The sequence below is a fragment of the Stigmatopora nigra genome, chromosome 1 (assembly GCF_051989575.1).
Source record: "Stigmatopora nigra isolate UIUO_SnigA chromosome 1, RoL_Snig_1.1, whole genome shotgun sequence".
Lineage (NCBI taxonomy): Eukaryota > Metazoa > Chordata > Actinopteri > Syngnathiformes > Syngnathidae > Stigmatopora > Stigmatopora nigra.
Genome location: NC_135508.1, coordinates 21,923,284 through 21,933,494, shown reverse-complemented (window position 1 = coordinate 21,933,494; position 10,211 = coordinate 21,923,284).

Sequence of the window (10,211 nt, the reverse complement as noted above, 5' to 3'; positions counted from 1 at the left end):
CTCGAAACTCTAATTAGATGTCGAAACAGGAACGCTCGAGGAACGGTAAACCCTTTGAAGTCGAACCACTATGGGATGGGGAAAAAAGTAAATAATGGATTATTATTGTTATTATTATTTAAATGGGGTGCTCCTCAGAAGAGTATAACACTTCAAGAGCACACAATCCTCTCCTGTGATCCCGAGCAAAGTGAAGACACATTTCAGAAGCATATAATTGCTCTCCGTGTAAATTCCCGCATGAGGACAATTTTCCTTTTTGTCGTTTAAAAAAAATAATAATCGTGTGATAGTGGCAATGCCGTGTCATTTTATTTGCACATATTACATTAAGGAGCTTCCTCATCAATCCAACAAAAGTTTATCTTCAGGCACTGCTAATAGGAATGACTGTGTGGGATGTTGCAAAGACAAGTTAGAATATTCGCCTCTGAATTACAGCCCGTTGGCTTATAAATTGTGAAATCCTTTTGAAAACAAACCCTGTCTCATGTTCAACATCTTCACTTTGCTCCTTGTGGCCCTCCCACCAGCGCAAGTCAGACTCTATTAAATCATAACGCCTCATCTGCAATTTTTTTTTGCTCCTGGATATTTAGATGGCCAGAGGTCTCATTTAGCCCACTGCCGCCTCTTTGAACAAACTGTTTATCCCGACCTCACCTGGTCATGAGGCCGAACTGTTTTTCTAAGCCTTAGATTTAGTTCTATATGACCCTATATTTCACGAAGGCCTTGCAAATAAACAACAACAAAAACGAGGACAAATGCCACTGCTGTCGGGTCAGGCATTCTTCAAATGATTGCTCCCATTCACAATAGATTGGACATCTATCCACCCAATTGGCAGCCAATGAGTTAGTACTTAAAAATACAGAAATACTTCTACTTAATTCATTCCAGAAGTGATATTTGTAGAACGATTTTACATGTCAAAGCTTTAATTCGTACCAAATCGTTCTTTGGAAACCCTGTGTTTTAAATTGTTCACCTTTTAAGGTTAAGTGCATATCCCCAACAACATCTGAACAATATGCATAGACATTTAAATAGTAAAAAATATATTATTAGGGTACGTTTGAGAACTGAGAAACCTGAAGTAAGGCTTTGGTACAGGTGAGTTAGAAATAGAGGAAACTTCATCTCATTGTCCTTCAAGTAGCCATGGCAGAACAGTGTGGCTTATGGTGATAAGTGGGAAAAGTGCTGGAGCACATTATTACGCTAATATAAACCTTTGGAGGGATGCACGGTTTGTATGTGGGTGCATTCCCATGTTCGCACATGCTGGTGAGTGTCATTTGAACATTTTTTTTAGTTAGAACAAATCTTTCCCTCACCACAGCTTGACCTTGGCATTGTTTGCTATTTAAAATCTCCCACACGTCTGCTTTGTCACTCGTCATCACCTTCATCCGCAATCTGGAAAAACAGACATTCCTCCAAATCCCATAACAACCTTGAAGCAGAAGCTCCCATCTTCCTAAAGTGCATCCAGAGGATAGCAAATAATTGTTAACAATGGGGTAAAAGAAAAGCCATATTTGTGTGGTTGAGGGTGTGCAGTTCTGAACTATCAATCATGGTTGGCATGTTCTTCATGTTAAGCATGACGTGACATTTAACACGCATGGAAGGATTAGATACTACTGTATTTTCCGGACTATAAGTCACACTTTTTTTGTAGTCTGCGACTTACAGTTGTGCCTCTACTTATGAATGCGTCTAAACACAAAATATTCAGGTTACAAAACCCTGGTAAATTACCTTTCAAATGTACATAAACAAGATCCGAATTACAAAATCCTGCAAAACGTCAACATATTTCCTGTATCCGTGATTTTACTTTAAAACTGTCACATAATAGCACTGCGTCCTGTTTAACAATGTTTAAATTTCAACTATACAATTTCGATTAGATTTTTGCAATTAGATTTTTAGTTTTGCAAATTGAATGTAAAAAAATAGAACTGAATGTCAATTAATATTTTTCAAATTAGTTTTTTGGGATTCAAGTCATTTATATCATATTTAAAAAAACATATATATACAGTTTCAAATGAAATGATTGACTTTCAATTATTGCTTTCATGATTCAAATAAAAAAAATAATTCAAATGTTGCTATTTCGATTTCGAAGTTCAGTAATTCATTTTTAAGTGAAAAAAAAAGACTCACGTTAAATAAGGACAAAACTGTACAGCCGGATCATCCCTAACACTTAGTTTTACAAGTGACAAAGGCAATAGGACCGAATAAATTTACAATTTTTCTTGGGTAATGAAGAACTAAAAACAGGTAGCTCTATTAGGTATATGGATTTTTTTTTCTGCTGTCCAAGAGTTATGGTGTTTTGTAACCCTTGAACAAATTGTTTAAACAAAAGAACAACCTGACTGGAGTGAACTCAATCGCGAGCTTGCACCGCACGAGAAAGTCGCCTGCAAATTGCGCCAGCCCACCTCAGAGAAATTATGTCTTGTCGTTGTGTAATTTGTTTTCCCTCACAGGAGCACCAGCTGGTATTCAGAGCGCAGCTCAAAAAGAATGAGGGGTAAACAATCTTATTTTAGGTTTTCAAACGGGAGCAGCTGGAAAATGAAACTTCGAAACCTGCTAACTAACGCTCCCAAATCAGAACATAATACAGGAAGAATTACTGAGTGCTAACTGGAAACGTTTTCTTTTGACCTGGTCCCCCGGGAAGAGAAAACTGGCCTGTTCCACTCTCTTTTCCCACCCTTATGCCTTACATGCATGAGTGAAAGCTGCAAATGTCTCCCTTGATATACGCCTACGGGATTTAGTGGTTTGGTGTCAGGCCACTCTCCAAATGCTTTACACAGAATATGTTGACTTCCTGGACTTTCCACTCCAAGTCTTTACAGGTGGGTGAAGTTCATTAACATCGGATCTACTAAATGCTTAATATCTTGCATTTAAGCCTTTTGACTCTACAAGCAAGCATAGCATTTGAAAGACGAATAATTTATCATCTGGAAATATTACAAGCCATTATTTACTGATGCACTTTTAGACATCGCACTATGGAAAACAACAAACAATATATTAAAATACCTTGTATATTTGCCGGATCCAAGCTAAATATCTATATTATAATCATATGTTTTTTAAAATTACATTCATTTAAGTATAAGAGGAAATTGAGAACTCAATTTTAATGATAATAATAACTGAATACTCATAAATAGATAGACTGTTTGTAATATGATGTAAACAAACCAACAAAACAGGCTAAGATTGGCATAATTTAGCTTGGTGGCATGAAATGATCAAGCATAAAAGAATGAAAGATGGAATGGTGAATTTGGATGATTAACCTGAATTCAGATTTTTCATTGTCAATCTAACGCAAAAATGGGTTCATCTTGAGAAATTCAGTATTCCCTTTTAGATTAAATGATAACATATTTGAAAATGACGTGTCAATATTGTTCCACGTAGTGTTAGAATAAAGCAGAATACAATGTGGGAGACAATGTATACAGTAATTAAATAATGACATCATTTAGCCATATGATGAGGGTACACTGCCGTTCCATCTTTAATCATTCAAACGTGGCATGGTGCTAATTTAAGATTAAATGCTGACGTCTCAGCGACATAATGGCAATTAGCAAACGCATTCCTATAACAACATTATAGTGATAGAGCTCTTTATGTCGATCAAAAAAGTACAGTATAATATAAAGCAGAACTAAATAGATTGATTTATTTTGTGGCGTTGAATACAATAGAAGGAACTAGCATTTGCACTTCTTGATGACAGCATTGAGTTATGCACCACCCACTATAACAAGTTATTCCCTATCAAGTGACTGAATAACATTGAACAATTTGGAGAGCAGTTATTTTCAACACAACTTGTCCTTGTCAGGGTAGCGAGGGTGCCGAAGCTAATCCCAGCTGACTGCACCTTAGACTAGGAGTGTCAAACTCTGCTTTGTCGCCGCCACCGAGTGTGAATCGATCTCTCACCAAAGTTAGGCGAATGAACCACTGGAGGACCAGGAGACCATTTATATTCAATTTCACTCAAATTATTTATTTGCCGTGAATGACCTTGTCTTATTGATATTCTAGTCTGATGATAAAATATACGTCTGCAATATCGATTGAATCTGAATGCACGGAATTTACTCCTTCAGCCATGGCAGTGCCAAAGCAGCATTTTCTCACTCATTGGCTTCTTTAAAATTCATTCTCCCACACACCCTCCAAGGAAGTAGAAGCTTATACAATATTTATCTCCCTAGTATATTTCTTAGTTGATCTTTTATTTTTCACTTGCACAAGAATACAAATTATGTTAGTGAGTACAAAATAAGTGCTTGCCTGCAATGTGTATTACTCATTAAATTCCAAGTACATGTCTACAATGAGCATCTAACTTTAAGTGGAAATGTTTGTTCTTTTATTCCTTTTCTGATACGCAAACTATGCTCAAGTTCAACAAGGTTCCGGATATGACGTGAATAGACACATAACAGTGGTACCTCTATTTACAGATGCTTCTACTTACAAAATATTCAGGTAACAAAAAGCCTTGATGGGAAACCCTTTGTTCCAAGAAACGAAAACAATCCAAGTTACAAAATGTCAAAGAAAAACAACCCCCCCCCAAAAAAAATAATAAAATAACGATGAAAGAAGTCATTATATTAACTTTTTTTCCCCATACATACATATTTGCCAACATATTACATTACTTTTATAATTTTTAAAGGATTTAGGCGGTAGTATTAACGATCATGGAATTAATTTTGGTATTCAGTTTTTTTTTACCTAGGTCTACAATATCTTGTGTCTGTCTTGTTACTACAACCAAGAAATTTCCCAAATACGGGATTAAATAAAGTTCTAACCTAATCTAACCTAATCAATGATCCTAATTCATTGTAAAAGATGTCTCTAATTTAAAGGATTTCAAGTTATGAACCACTTCATCAACAAATGAATTTAACAAGTAGAGGTACCATCGTTCTTTGGTTTTGTGAAAACACAATTTACATACATTTCGGTCTACGCCTAATTTGTAAACACCCCAAAAACTGTTCACAGGATTTCAAGATTGAGCAGTACTTTGCATGACATTGGACAATCACTTCTACTCATTGAAATTGATAACAACCAATTTTGATTAAAATTGTGTTACACCATTTGGTTTCTTAAGGTCATTAATGGTTTTCTTTTCGAAAAACACGATATTTTGCCTTCATATTGACCTTTACGGCAGCCCTCTTGTTGCCACTCAGTCATTTATTGGATAGCTTTAAGCACTGGTGGCAAACAGATGGGCCGGCAGTGACAGCGACACACTGCTTGGACAGCTGTGCAAGCGTGCAGGTAAGAGGTAATGAATAATCATCTAGCAAGAGCATCCGACTGATTCATATTAATAACGAGCTGTTCTAATTATATTTTCAGAACTTGCCAGGTCTCTCGTATGAGGCCACTATTTTACAATTTATATCATAATTACCATGCCCTATTCTATCTACAGGAGAGCTTCATCACATTGAAATTCATGTAATATGTCCTACACATTTTTTTGTTCGAGACTTTAAAATAGATTTTAAGTAATGTTGCACCGATATTATTTCTTGACTGCCTAAACAAAAGACAGGTGGACAAGTGGTGGGAAATAAATGACAAGAAGACAAAATGGTACTGCTAACGAGAACAAATTAGAATAAAACCCTAATGAGCGGACATGACATATACAAGGGAATTTGAAAGAAATAAGGACAAGATAAAACGTCCTGAAAAAAATGACATCGTAACACATGGCCTATCTTGGATGTCAATCTTCTAACTTTCAGGAATGATCTGTGCCAATGCCCAACTTTTAATCCACGTTGTACAGAAGCCAATGTCAAAGGTTATATTGGGCCATCGTTTTTATTTAATACTGATTGCTAAAAGAGAAATTTACAATGCACTTAAAATGACTTTGGCCAATAAAGTTAATGTCTAGCTGCTAACAGATGTCTTTCCTCATTGGGAGTCAAAGCGATTAAAGTTTGCACTCATGGTGCCATTCGGGGACGCTTCGAATTAACCATCGATTGGAAGAAAATTATTGACCACCATTCGGTGTCTCATCTGACTTTTTTTGTGATATTTTGTGCGTACGAAGACTTACAGTGTGATCATTTTACACTTATTATTAAGTGAGCTGGCTTTTTACAGATTTTTTTCACTAAAGTGTCACCAACCAAAGAGTAAAGAGGAAGAAAAATAAAGGTCGATCCTGAGTATTAGGTGCATTTTTGTGAGGGATTTTTTTTTTTATTTTGTCAAAAACCAAAAAAAAGCATACGTGAAAGCAACAATAGTAAAATGTTAACAGTTGAAAATCTAATGAAAACAGAACAGTTACTGTCAAAGCAGCAAGCATCTGCCCACAGAATCAACAGCCTTTTCATAATCAAAGTACCATATTTTATGCACTATACGGCGCAACTACAAATACTTTATATATAAAAAGGAAACAAATTTTTACGATAGGCTGTTCTTTGAAGGAGCGCCTTATAATGCGGAAAATACTGTACTTTTATTTTGGTACTATAAAGTGCACCTGCCTGTAAACTGCACACCAAAATATTCAAAACAGTAGACCTGCAGTTCCTTATCTTATTAAAGTCCACCTATAAGCAGGTTTCAAAGCACCGGTAAGTATGCATTAACATGTTAATTTTCATGTTTCTGACATTTGGTAAAGCAAATGTGGAAGTGTAGCAGCATATCGTGCCGATATCAGTTTGAACAAACAACACCCAGTTTTCCACACTGTCTTAACACCAGCTGGTTCATCACCCACATTTCCAAAAATACTCACAGCCAGCTTCCATTCTAATTGATGACTCATTCCATGAGCAGGTTACTGATCTCTGTATTCATTAACAGAAATTCTAAAGTATGAAATCCGACTATACTGGTGACAATTTAGGGAGGAAAATTAAAATATTAGCCACGTTCTGAAGAACTACATCAATACTGATGCAAAACTGCTACAATCTAGCTTTCTTGCGGTCTTGCTATGGTGGAATTTTTCACTCTGTTCCTCATCACAACTCAGATCTTAATCGAACTACCAACACCTGCAGCCCTCAAATGCGGCTCATAATCCCTTTCCACTTTGCCTTTTCCATATCATCTGCGTCTTATCCCAGAATTTCCCTCCATTTGCTTCTAAACGGACAACATGACTCTGGCATAAATTCAGGATGCTGCTGTAGATAGCATTTCATCATTAAAAAATTTAGAATTTTGCTTTTCAATTTGAGTTAGAAATACTTTTTTAGTCCCAGAAAGACATTGCAGAGAACTTTATTGAAGTTCACAAATTGGACTTTACTGAGCAGAACCATCCGTCCTTTTTGCTGGAAAATGAAACAAAAAAAGTCAAACACAATTTTAATCCCACTTTGGTGTTAGAAAAGGAGCCAGAATCATTTACTTTAAGTGATGTTAGCAAGGGCAGGCTTTTTCATCCGTTTAGTTATATTGCTGCGCGGCTAACATTCTAGTTGTTTTTTTTTAATCGGAAAAATGGTAGGGAAAAACATTTACTACTACCAGTTGTATAGGAAATTGCTTCAAAATGAACACTGCCAATATAAGCCTCCATTTTGTCCATCAAACCAGTGCTGAGCTGAGTGGATTAAGCACAAGTGGAGCATTTTGTTTTGGTCAAAACATTTTACTGAAGACTACTCTGACCAATTGACTAGTGCAGTAAAAAAAATCTTGGTTTTAATCATTTCAGATTATTTTAAAATATTTTTTAATGATTAATTTTTCAATTCTTTCCTCCTCTGACTAAACTATTATTTTTCATTTACTCATAATGCCCCTTGTCGGAATACTTGCCTCTGACAAAATCATGAGTTTCAACTATGCAGAGGCAACCATTACATAAGGTACCTTAATTGCGAAATTTCAATAGTTATGGATCTGTGTGAGTGTTTGACAAGATTCTATTATCTAATTACCGAGTAAAAACTTGTGATGGTAGGACTTTTAAATGCATTATTAAAGAAGTCATGTGATTGAATCCCTGCACTCATAAGAGTTAACAATTTTAAAAAATCATATGAAGCACCACAGCCAAAGAGAAGCAGATGCTTAAAGCATTTTGAGTACCAACATATTGGATCGGATCGAATGCTGGTGAGGCTAAATGAACAGAGGGAATCTGTGTGGGTACCTATGGCCTCACTAAAAATGGATAATACAGTAATTCTGCTCATGATGAGTTTTCCATCAAAGCAGGAACACTTCTTGAACTCTTGCTGAAGGATGAGTGATTGGCTGTAATTATTGGAAACTCGACTATATCTGGCATATGTGAACAGGTTGCCAGGATGACATGCAGCCATCCTTCACAGATAATTATTCATGTGTTTCTCCTTGGAATTCTTAGCGTAACATATAAAGCCAATGAGAAAAATAAAAATGTCCTTTAAAGTCTCATAAGGGGTGCTGGAGCCTATCCCAGCCAACTATTAGTAGAAGGTGAGGGACACCCTACATCGGTTGCCAGTCGATCGCTGTGCAAAAAATGAGATAATCAACCCACGTTTATTCTGCGGATGTCCCGATGTTGATTTTTTTTTTAAAGCCTGATCCAACTTTCTTCAAGATGTACCATTACAGATCCCATGCCAATACTTTTAGACGAGTAAAGATAATGACAAATCTGAATATGAGGATGAGCTCAAGAAATGTTCTATTTAGGAATATTAAATGGTGCTCTGTTACTATAATTATTATCAATAGAGAAGTACTAGTCTCATGCGGCGTATGTTTGCCTAGCCTATACTAGCCAAAAAATCACCATGGTAGTGAAAACCCACACAACTACTGGATCGAATTCGATCTTGTTAACAAATTCGATACTGTTCGATACTCTGAAAACAGCCGTATCGAACATCACACGTTTTTGCTTTCCGTTATCATCATCGCCGAAAGAACATGAGGCCCTTCCCTAAACCAATCATTGCAAATTGCTATCAGATAGTCAGAGTGTAAACGGGCTTTAAAAGTATAGAAATTTTGCTCAATATGTTGGGCTCACATTGATATGCTAATCAGGGTTGGCTGAGTGTATAATGCAAACTCTCCAGGAGTGAAAGAGGTTGAATTCTTATCAGAGGAGCAACCAAATGTGTGAATAAGGCTTGGCAGCATAATAGCAGCAAAAGTCAGTAATGTGGAGTGTGCATTGTGTGTGAAAGGGACGAACAAACTCAATCAAATACTCTGCAGACTGAAATCCCAAATGCCCAAATGCATTAGCATTTAAACAGGAGCTCATTATGATGAGTCAACAGGCTGTTTAGTCTATTTTTTTTATCAAAGAAACAAACCTTGATTTGTCAGTTTAAAAAAGTCAAAAACCTGGATCTTGGTTTAAATCCAGGTCCGTCCACCTGTGTGGAGTTTGCATGTTCTCCCCGGCCCGGGCCTGCGTGGGTTTTCTCCGGGTACTCTGGTTTCCTCCCACATTTCAAAAACATGCATGGGAGACTGATTGGACACTCTGAATTGCCCCTAGATATGAGTATGAGTGTGAATGGTTGTTTGTCTCCTTGTGCCCTGTGATTGGCTGGACACTAATTCGAAGTGTCCCACGCCTCTGGGAGGAAGTCAGCGGGGGATAGGCTACAGGAACCACCCCCCAAGAGAGGACCTTAAGGCGCCTCAGAAAATGAGAAGAGAGACATTGAAAATAAAGCTTGGTTTGGTTTCTTGCGAATTTTGGAGGAAAGAGAAGTTGGGACTGCTCAGCAGACAACATTACCAGCACAAGCAGCTAAAAAGGACAGATCCGGAAAGCCCAAACAGCGCACAGTTGATTGACAGATTGAGATTGCCGAGCATAAGCAAATACTTCAGTGAATTACATCCCTATGCTGAGCCGGGAAAAATTCCAAACACATGTTAATGTCCCAGAGGATATTATAAGTCATATGGTGATTTTGTAAACATTGCTAAGGTATTGGGGCACTGTCTGATTTGATTTGAACTTTTGTCAGCAATTGTAAGACCCAATCAATTCCGAAGACGTTCTGCTTGTTTATTCCAGTCGTTTCTATTAATACGGAAAGCTAGGCAAACAGTCACCTTGCTTATACTAGATATTGTGTAAACATGTTGGTCTCTTTCGCAGGGAACAAACGTGT